The following is an 11,196-nucleotide window of genomic DNA, read 5'->3' as shown; positions in this document are numbered from 1 at the left end:
CTAATGAAGTAGTAATTTTAATAAAGTTGCCCTAAACCTACCCAAGTGTTTGTGTGCTTAAACCTAATCAAACCTTAAACATATCATTGTCACATCAAAAAATGGAGTCTGTTTTCCAACCGTGAACGTCGTCTTGTCTATAGTGGCGTTACATCAGAAAAAGCTTATGTTTCATTGTAGAGGGCGTTCTTTGGAGGACTTTTTGTTAGAACCTGCAAGTGATATGTCATGACCTCCAAATGACCTCTGTCATGTAGTTGGTTCACCGTTAGCTGTTTAATAGTAGACATTGAGGCAGCAAAGTAGCTTTAATTTGGGAATTTAGAAACATCTCTGTACATACTTGAAAAAAGCATTTTCTAGGAAGGTCATATTAGAGTTTTTCTCATTCGCTTTGGTGCATTTCTCGAATCATCCTTAACATTTGCAAAACAGTAAGTGCATTTCTCGAAACAGGTAGTACAAACGGCACAACACAGTGGATTACCTGCAAAAGCCCATAACTTGCTCAAAATCCTTAGTCTATCTCTCAAAAGCAAATCTTTGTCATTGAACTTGTCAGTGCCATCAGAAGGACAAGTCCTTGTGTCTCGTTTATGAACAAGCAAGTCAAAATGTTTAGCCATCTTGTCAATACACAGTGTACTCTGTAAGTATTTTTTGATGTACATTTTGGCTCAGATTTTGATGACAATGATTGAAAATGCACAAGGCTGCACTTTTTTTCATCTGGCATATATCACTTTCACCAGTACAAAGTTATACATTGCAGGAGAGAGGACAGGAATCACAGCTATGCTTTTACTGTTCGTACTGTAATTTGTTGACAGAGCATGTCATTGTAAGAAGAAAAGAAAGAGACAGGACTGTTGCATGTTGTATCACAGATTCTCTTCCACATCACAACAGATATCTTCATCAATTCAGTGTGTGTGTGTGTGTGTGTGTGTGTGTGTGTGTGTGTGTGTGTGTATGTATGTATGTATGTATATATATATATATATATATATATATATAGAAGCCCTAATCAGATATTTTTTTTTTACTCATCATTTTCTCGTGATTTCGAGATAACTATAATGGTAATTATAGTGTGATTTGTTGTATCATTGGTTAGCTCACTTGGTATAGCATAGGACTTTAAGGTTCTGTGCTCAATTCTCACTGAAGACAAAATTATTCTTTTTTATATTTTTCATAATCCTCTTCAACAAAGTTCTTATGAAAAGACTGTTTCACATGCTCACATTACTGTAAAGCACGTGCTGGACTATGTGTGTTCTTGGTCCACATCCATCAACCTATGGACTTTTCATTTCCCCATCATTCCCAGGCAGAGGAAATTCCTTCTCATTCAGGGGAATCCATGTAACATTACACATTTCCTGACAACTTTCGTAACCTTTGAAATAGCCGTCGGGAAATGTGTGATTGGATTCCCCTCAATCTCTTCATAACAAATTTGCTGAAGAGGATAATACACACAAAAGAAGAAAAAGAAAGTCAACAAGAACAGGAATCAAACTGAGCCCTGTGCTCTACCAACTGAACTAACCAGTGACACTGGTAATTGCTTTGAAATTATCCTAAAGAAACGCCTGCCAGCCCCTGTATTCAGCTATGGTTTGTTGTCTCGTGATCATGAGAAAATTAATTATCCCGTTCTCAGGGGAAAACAACATTTGTTTATTTATATATATATATTACTGCTCACTGTGTATTGTTACTGTTTACTGGTATTGAGTGTTGCTATTATGATGTTGTTGTGGTCTGTTCTTATGGTCCTTAAGAAACAACATTTCGTTTAGCAACAGTATATACTTGTCAGCAAAGGATATGAATAAAGTATTTTAACTTTGATTTTTGATAACGTGTTCAACCATTTTGCATGTAGTGACTAATGCAATGACCTTATGTCTAGATGTTTTGGGGGGTAAGATTGTTTAACAGAGACTGGTATAATTCATTGTGATCAGCAGGACATAAGCAATTGATAATGTAGGAAACAGCAGACAATTGTACATAATCATTTGCATCAGTGTGTCAAGTCATTTGCAATTTGTTCAAAACAATGAGAAAGTGCTTTTATGATGTGCACAAGTGACGAGATGATGTGGAGGTTGAACAATTAGTTTTGAGAATTTCAATTCTGATCTGAAAAATGCACCAAAGCGACTGAGAAAAACTTTAATCTTCAAGTTGTTGAAAGGACATTTTTTAGTGTACTCAGTCCATCCAGTGTTTGAATCCCATATTGATTGTCGATGTTCGTTTCAGAAAGGTTTAAATGTGACACTAGATTCCATTCAAACATGAGTCACCAAACTTTGCCTAGTTAACCCTGTGCTTGGTGGTTGCATGTAAAATTCAATTATTGAGCCATTTAGGTAGAATTCTGGTCTGTATGGAGTATTTATGTGAGTGGATGAACTGCCACCCTCAAAATTAGGTCCCTAACCTAGATATTCTCACCACTGGTTTCACACTGGCCCAGTCGCCGCTACAAGCAACGTGTGCGTATGTTTCTTTTCTTTGCGCTCATTTTTGTGTGTCTCTGTTTGACTGATTGACATGGTTGACTGATTGTTTCTTCATGTGAAAACACAGCTGAGCATTTACTTACAAAATGCATCTGTGTGTGTGCGTTTGTCACTGTGTATTCACAAGAGGTGGATAAACATACGCACGTCTATTTTATTTACAATCTAATGTTAATTGTGATGCTGATTTGGTTTGACAGCGGCAGACCCGTGCACGAACACACACACACAGACACACAGACACACAAACATGTACCAACAGCTGCATGAACATGCTACTTACAAGCCATTTGTGTCTACCCTGGAAAACAATTAACCTTGAACTGAGCGAATGGAATTTGGAAACGGAGTACTGAACAACGCATGCAGTAGGGATTTCCTGCTGTTGCTCATTAGTGACATGCAATGCATGATGTGCAGATATGGAACTGTGCCACATGTTTGCATAAACATGAAGGCTTATATTTTGCAAGAAAACTGTCTGTTCTTCTATACGTATCCAATGTTTATGTATGAGTCATATGCTGATGGATGTATGTTTTGTTACAGATGAACATATATCATGCAATGGCTTTCTCTTATTTGCATTTTAAAAACAAATAGATAAATATTCTGACATGTGTGTCTAGTACCGTCTTGGTGATTCAACAGATTGCTGAATAATTTCTGGAAAGCAGGGTGTAATCGTGTTGTCAGATTAATAAAAGTTGGGTGGCCTGGAGGATAAAAGGATACAGGGGAGGGCGCCAAGACAGAGGGCTGAACCCTTGTCCCAAGTCACATTGAGATCCCTAAAGAAAAGGACAAAGACACAGAAGGACAGAGGGGAGACAGGAGATAAATGTGGGTATCACGGGATGAAGGGGAGGAAGAACCGCATGACTGAATGACACAAAGAAAGTAGGGTTGAGCTGGTCCGGTGACAAATGCCTATCTTGTCTCTTCAGTATGTTAAAATGATGATAAATACATGAATTTTGCTCCAGTTGGTCACCTTGCCTGTCATGTAAGCCACTGGAATCACTTGTGTCCTTGGTAGATCTTTTGCTTTGGTGCTGACAGACACAAGCATGCTAGCTCTGGTAGACTATCAGTCGGAAAATGTGTTCAGCGCAAAGAAGATGTAATAGACCTTTTTCAACAGCAGACATTTTGACTTGTCACAGCAGGAACGATATGGGTGAAACAAATGTCGTTAGCAATGGCTCAGTTTCTTTGTGTGTCTCTCGGTAAGCCACGACAGTGAAGCGTGACACCAAGACCCTGGTACGAGTTCATGTAAATGGAATGTAGTCGCTTTTAATGTTATCAATTACATCTGCTATGACAAGCCAAAATGCCTGATGTGAGAAAGGTCTATTGTACCTCTTCATCAGTTGTTAACCAGCCCTTTAAAAAACCATCCAAAGCGCAGGCCGACTTGGAGTGCAGAGCAGTGGCTAGTTGTCCGCTCTCCTCAGCTACAGCACTGTGGCTGGGATGTGTTGCTGTGGGGGGGGCGTAACAATGCTGGGAAATTGGACAGTGGCGTATCTGACTAGTCGACTTGCATCATCCCTCAATGAGTCAGTATCAACTCGCCGCCAATGAGTGCTGAACACACATAGAAACAGTGGGTGGAAGGGTTTTGACGCACGTCATATGTTGCAGTGTTGCCCTAGAAGTGGAAAACATTACGTGTAACATCTCTACAGACCCTACATGCCCATGGTTCATCCACACATGATTTCACAAGAGCTGGTCAATTTGACTGACATCTCCCTCACCCTTCAGTACATCTACATTTGCCTCTGTAGTATAATAGTAGTAATAAAAATAATAATACTGACTAATAATATAACACTGTAATTATTGTTCCGGATTTAAATGTGCTGCACTATTAGTCAATGTTATTTTTGTATTGAAGATAAAATATGTTATACATCATTTGTGAACGGTTATTAAATTATAAGTGCATTCAGCAGGGAATACACTGGTCTGTGCGATCTGTTAAAATCACTCACAGCAATACTTTGGATTTCAGCATTAATTGTAAATCTATTTTGTTAGAGGGAGTTAAATCAATGTTTTTCCCAGCCCTCCCTAACACGCTTAGGCACTTTCAAAGAGCAGGTAAAGGCTCCATGCGGCTGACTGCCTACTCTTGTTCTTTTTCTGCAAAACACATGGATTAGGCATCAGTGAATGTGTAGGTGAAGTTAAGCTCCTGGATCAAATTAACATTCAGCCGCAGTTGTGACTTGATTTCTCTGAACTCATTACCATTTGTTCACTTTTCATGGAATTAGTTGTCAATGCAAAGTCGCATGCCTCACAGTTGTGAAATACAGCACAACACATAATTATCTCAACACAATCACATTAAATTGCATTATTAACATCACATTAAATCATTATTGATAGTTGCGTGAAATAGATTTTCCTTTGTCGATTGTCTTAAATCAATCATATGGGCATGTGTTAAGCTAAACCCTGACACTGGGATTAACATAAATTGATCACTTTTAGTTTTCAATAATGAGCAGTAATTACTGAGTTATGGTAAATGATTTATGTTTCTCAGAAAGGCAATCAGTAAATCTAAATTACTATCATTCTTGCCAAGAGGGAATATACTAATATGTGCTAAGTTGCTGAGAAATAATGTTTTTGTCTTGTAATTGTAGTTTTCTACAGTCCAGTTCATTACCACTCACTTTTATTTGAGCCTTTTTTTCTCTAAAATGCTCTGAAGCAGAGGTTGAAATATTTTTTTAGGGTTAAGTGGTAAGTTAATCAGTGGGGTTAAAGATTGTGTATATGTATGATGGGAAAGTAATGCTTGGTGATGTCTTCACATTTACAGTCTGCTGACTTGACTGCAATTTTGAATTGAATGCAACTTTATACCCTGACCAGTCATTCCCTCTTGTTTGTGTGAAATGTCCAAAGCCAGTGTTATAATCTTTAAGATTTCAAACCCCATTTTTGATCCAGTTCATGGTCAGCATTGTAAAGCAATCACCATTCACTGTTAACATTGTGTAATTGCCTCTGCATATTAGTTTTCATTGTTACTGGCATAGTCCGCCGTTCTTGTGCTGGATTAAAATTGTGTTCACACCCACAAGGGATTCACAGTAAGTGATGCATGTATGTAATCCAATTTCTTTTTGTATCAATGACATCAGCCAACTGTTTGTTTTTTACTCACCTAACACTGTATCAGAGCTGAATTAAGTTACAACTAAAGCAAACCAACATTTCCTACTGTTGCCAATTCATAATAAGCATTAAACTGTAGAAACACGGGTTGACTTTTATTGTAATGTGCTCACAAGAAGCGTAGAGATCAGAGATTAGTGCTATCAGCAAAACAAGACAATTGTCAGAGTTTTTTGACGGCAGATAAGTTTTGAATATTGCATTGAGTAAATGAATAAGAAGGGAAGGATCAGCCACAATGAGCTGTTAGATGAAAATGAATTGCAGGTGATGGTCACACACTACCAACTCCACAGCGAACTAACCAACTCCTATTACGGTGCTCTACTTCTGTCTGGAAGACTGCAATTGCAATTATTATTAACTGACTTTTGAACTTTAACAGATGGTTAAACATTGGCTTTGGGTTGAGTTTGGACTGAAATATTTTGTGAGCAGTCAGCTTAGGCAGTATCCTGAAGTAAGAAGGCTGAGCCAGAAAACCTTTGCTGGTTGATACTGTAATACATGGTATAGGGGTCGTCTAAACATATATATTGTTATATCGTACATGTTCTGGAAATTTATTTGGTAACCATTTATAGATAAAACAATCACATGGCAATTCTTGGTTTATACGCTACGTTTAATATTTATATAAGACAGATGAAGGTACTACATTACATTGACGCTACAGTCCTGTAAATCCAAGTTTGCCATGCTGCAGTCCTGCTCCTTGATTCCCTCATGAATTTGGTCATGCATTCCCTCATTCCTGAAATGGCCTGAAACAACAACATTGTCATAATGCTCAATCTGCTGTTGGACTAAGCACTTCTCTCAACTGAGGCAGGCCCTTTCAAAGTGTGAAACACGGGCCCAGGGAGAGGCAGAATTGTCTCACAGTATATGGTGCCAAACCCAACCTGCCAGCATTGACACGGGTGGCAGACACTGACAACAAACACAACCCAACCTCCAAACTGCCAGCACCCTGCTGCAACAGCTGTGCCAGGAGACTGATCCAACACAGCCAGCACTGTAACCAGTGCCTCAGACAGGCTTGAATGTTTAAAGGGAACAGACATGAGTCCCAAGTCTCATTGACCCATCCACCTGCACAAAAACGCTGCATATAATTGCAGATTAAGTGTCTAGATGGTCAGTGATAGAACTGTGTGAATGATGTTACATTAAAGGACAAGGCGGTTGTATACCACAACCATCAGTCAAGATTTTAATAATTGACCCTTCCATCCACAGAAATGGATTTGATATTATTTTCTTAGCACTTTCGAAGCACTGGGGTGGTGATGGCGCAGTGGATAAGACGCATGGCTTTGATGTGGGAGGCCCAGGTTCAACTCCCCACTGTGACCCTCCAATGTTACCCTGAACAAGACACTTAGTCCCTAGTTGCTGACATAAAAGCATCAGCTAAATATAACTGTTCAGTATGGAAATATGTGGACTTTACAGAAGGAAATGAATCTGATTTATTTATTTTTTTTTCATAAATTGATTGGGTTGAACATCATTCTTGTCACCATGCTTTCCTTGCTCAGAGTCACCAGGCAAACATTTAACTGCATGAATATGAATACCGACTTTGTTGGTATGAGAAAGTCCTTGTTTTAGTAGTGCAAGTCTGCCACAGACAGAAGTGAATTAAAAAGAGGTGCGTGTGTGTGTGTAATTATAATTACAGTAGGAATGTGGTCTCAACTGGTACTTTCCCTGCTATAATTCTGCTATTTATATCTGTGATTATTTTTTCTCAAATATCTGTAATAAATGAAAGGAAATGCTGTTGAAGATGCTGGAATTCACATTCACTGTACTGCACCTCCTTAACTTAGGTCCCTTTCTCCATGCTATATACTTGCTTCACTGTGATGTGGCTAAATGAAAATTCTACCAAAAACCTCAAACACCCGACACCTACAGGCTTGAAAAGCAGTTGTATCCGTCTGTATGCTAAATATGTTCCAAACAAGTATAAATACACAGCCTTTGCTTGTTGCTAACGTGGTTAGCAATTTATGTCCTGCATTCTACATTTCTGTTTTTTCAGTCTTGAACAGCACCTGCTGCTGAGAAGGAAGTGGTGTGAAAAATGGCATGGCCTAATGCCCCAACAAAAATGGCATGCTGTTTATAACTGTTCAGGAAAACATCAATGGCATATTAATAACTACGTTTCGGTTTTGTCTAGAAGTCTGCTGTACCTCCATACATTTTGTTGTCTAATGTACTTCATCCTGCATCTCTCTGCTGCTGCTTCTTTCCACCTTATATGTGAGTCTGAGCAGTAAGCTCCCTGTCTCATCTTTCTCTTCCCGCCACTCTCCACTGCATCAGAGGCGAGTCGCGCTCCCTGCTATGTGCCGTGCCTGTGGGGAGTCTCGTCAGTCACCCAGACCTAGGACACCTCCTGACAAGGTCATAGAGGTCTGCCACTCTGAGATTAAAACAGCTCCATCCATCCAGAGAGTTCCCCCTCCGGGCAGCCATTATCATAGCAGATCGCCATGCCAAAAAAACTCAAATGGATATGTAGTGCACAGGCTGTGACCTTCCAACAGACTGCTGTCATTTTCGGGTCTCTCTGTCTTGTGAAATGTCAATGGTCGGTGGTTATTGTGTTTCTTTCAGGTGGAATGATGTTTTCAGTGGGACAAAAGTTCATAATTTCATGTTTGTCCACAATTCTAGTGTGTGGGTAAAAACTAGGGTTCACCTGGAAAAAAGTATTCCTTTTCTGCCAATTCTCACATAATTTTTTTGCTGTTTTTAGTATTTGTGTGTTTATTATTTACGTATGTGTGTGTGTGCCATCGGTTTTAGCCAGGCCAACAGCAGGGATGAGCAGGCAGCCTGTTTCAGGTCTCAGGGCCCAAAGGTTTCACAGAAACACAGCTGTCAAAACTGGCACACAACCCTAATTAGTGCTTATTAGTATGCACGTTTGCTTGTGTGAGTTTAGTTCGACTCATGGTTCACCGAAGAGAGCAGTCTGGCTGGGGGACCTCAGATTACTGAAGCTTTTATCCATCCATCCGTTGTTTCTTTCTTGAGGTCTGTTTGGCATCAAATATTTGATGCTGTATTATTTTGCGTCCCAAGAAAGCTCAAAAGATCAAATATATGCAGGCTGGAAAATGTAAGATTGAGACTTTATTAGAATAGTGGAAGCAAAATGAAGTTGTACATTACTTCCAGTCCACTGTCCTATTTTATAATGTAACAATTTCCCTTGCAGCCATAAAGCAATCCAACAGAGAATTCCTGTAAAATCTGACCTGGTGTCACCCATGTAAAATGCAGCGTAAGACCTACTGAAATATAGACACAAACAGAACCCATCTGTTTGTTTCTAGTAAGAGCACTAATTACTGTGATTATACTAATAGGGTTATACTAATTAATGGGGTTATGATTTATTGATATTTAAATGTGACACAGAGCACCTTTAAAGGGATAGACCATGTATTTGGATAAATTCATTCTTTGATTAGCTTGTTGTTGTGTGGTGAGATTGCTTCTAGTAATTTACCTCATTGTGCCCATCTGTATTTTGCCGGAACAGTTTTTGTCTTTGCAAAACAGACCCTTTTTTCAGGGCTTGTCAAGTAGGGATAGGGGGGAAAAAAGTAGGTTCCCTTAAGACTTGCAATTCTTATCTTTTACAATTCTGAACTGATTTCAAAAAATACATTTTTGTAATGTTATGGTTTCTCATCCCACGTTCACGGTAATGATCAAGAGTTCATCTTTAATGAAGACGTGTTTGGGTGGATTGGATCTGATAACTTAATAATTAACTTTTCAAGGTGCTTTGTCTATACAGTGCACAGCATCATCAGGACTGTTAACAATGTGGAGCACCAAAGAAAAAAAAAACAAAAACACATTCTCCCAGATTCTTTTCTCTGCTTTCTTTTGTTCGGTCAGAGAGAGACCTTCTTCTGTACCAGTTTGCTGCCAGTTGTGTTTCACATTACAATGAAGTGGACTAAAAACATGAGTGAATGATTTGGCAGGCAGTGCATGGGATAAGAGCCTGCAAATAGCTCTCAGCACTTTACTAACCACAAATTTGAAACTAATTTTCTCGCCACTCAAAGGTGAGTCAAACAAAGTTCTCGTTTTACAGCAGCTATGGCACTACAGCCATATTTTAGTTAATCCTCTTGGACGTACTTATAAGTGTTTTGAGTACCATGTATAAAGGTGAATACTGAGACCAGACAACATTAGATGTTCTAACCTTAACAAGCCCCTTAAATACATAAATTGTAACGCGGCTTAACCAATGAAGCACTTGAGAAAGATCTGTTTTCAGAACAGGAGGGATTTCTGACACCAATCTGCTGTATTTATCAAATGCAACTGTACATGCACATGTTGTAGTGACCGCTGTCTCTTTCCATTAACTTCTTAGCTTCCTGCCTACTGCCCCTTCTCCCTTTCTTCTTCACCACAGCTTGTTCCACATTTAGATGGCATTAGATCTGAATTGATGAGAGAAACAGTTTGTGTGGTTTTTGTCTATCCTAGAGCAAACTGGGGCCTGATGGGGGCATGGATATGGGTTTGGGGAAATTGGGGGATCTAATGTGAGTGTGGGGATAGTGTGTGTTTGTGCATGAACACTGTTAGGAGATTTGCCAAGGCTCAAGCAGCATGTACCCGGGGGCGTAAGGAGTATTTGTTTGGAGATGAATGCACACACACACACACACACACACACACACACACACACACACACAATGCATCTAATTGGCAGAAGACAGCTGCTGCCAACCAGAAAACCCATGTGAAAGTGCTCATTGTGCTTTGGCCCACAGGCTGCCACGCCACACTTAACAATTTATCCTCATCGTTATGAGCGCAAATGTGAAGCGAATTCATTTCCCGTCTGAAGCGTTTTATTTACAAGCAATATAACAGCACAAGGGCTAACAACCTTTGATTGTCATAATCTTCTCATCATAGTTATGGAATATTGTCTTTGCTATAACTCAACGATTTATTAGAATCTGAATCTGACTGCCTTTGTTCCTGGGCAGAGACGATAGACATTACACTTTACTAGTGTGGGATCTTTATTTCCATTAAATTGTGAAGTTGTTTCTGAAAGCATACATGTTACAACAGTTCACACATTGCGTGCTCTAAGAGGACCTCAAAAGAGAGGACATCTCATTTTTATTGGCAAATTGTGTTGACGTCAGTATCCCAACAAGTACACTTAACAGAGACACAGGATGTGTTTTGGTGCACATTAATGGTGTAATGATTGCACAGGAAATTAGATTGAAGATTTCATTATTCAACAGTAATCAAAAACAGGCCAGGGATTCAAAAATTTTGACTGAAAACACAAAAGCTCAGTCCATGTGACCAGTACATGAAGAGCAGAAACATTAATTGGTAAACAGCTGACAAAAACATTAGTATTAAAAAAAAA

The sequence above is a fragment of the Micropterus dolomieu genome, linkage group LG23 (assembly GCF_021292245.1).
Source record: "Micropterus dolomieu isolate WLL.071019.BEF.003 ecotype Adirondacks linkage group LG23, ASM2129224v1, whole genome shotgun sequence".
Taxonomy (NCBI): Eukaryota; Metazoa; Chordata; class Actinopteri; order Centrarchiformes; family Centrarchidae; genus Micropterus; species Micropterus dolomieu.
Note: the sequence above shows the minus strand (reverse complement) of the source record.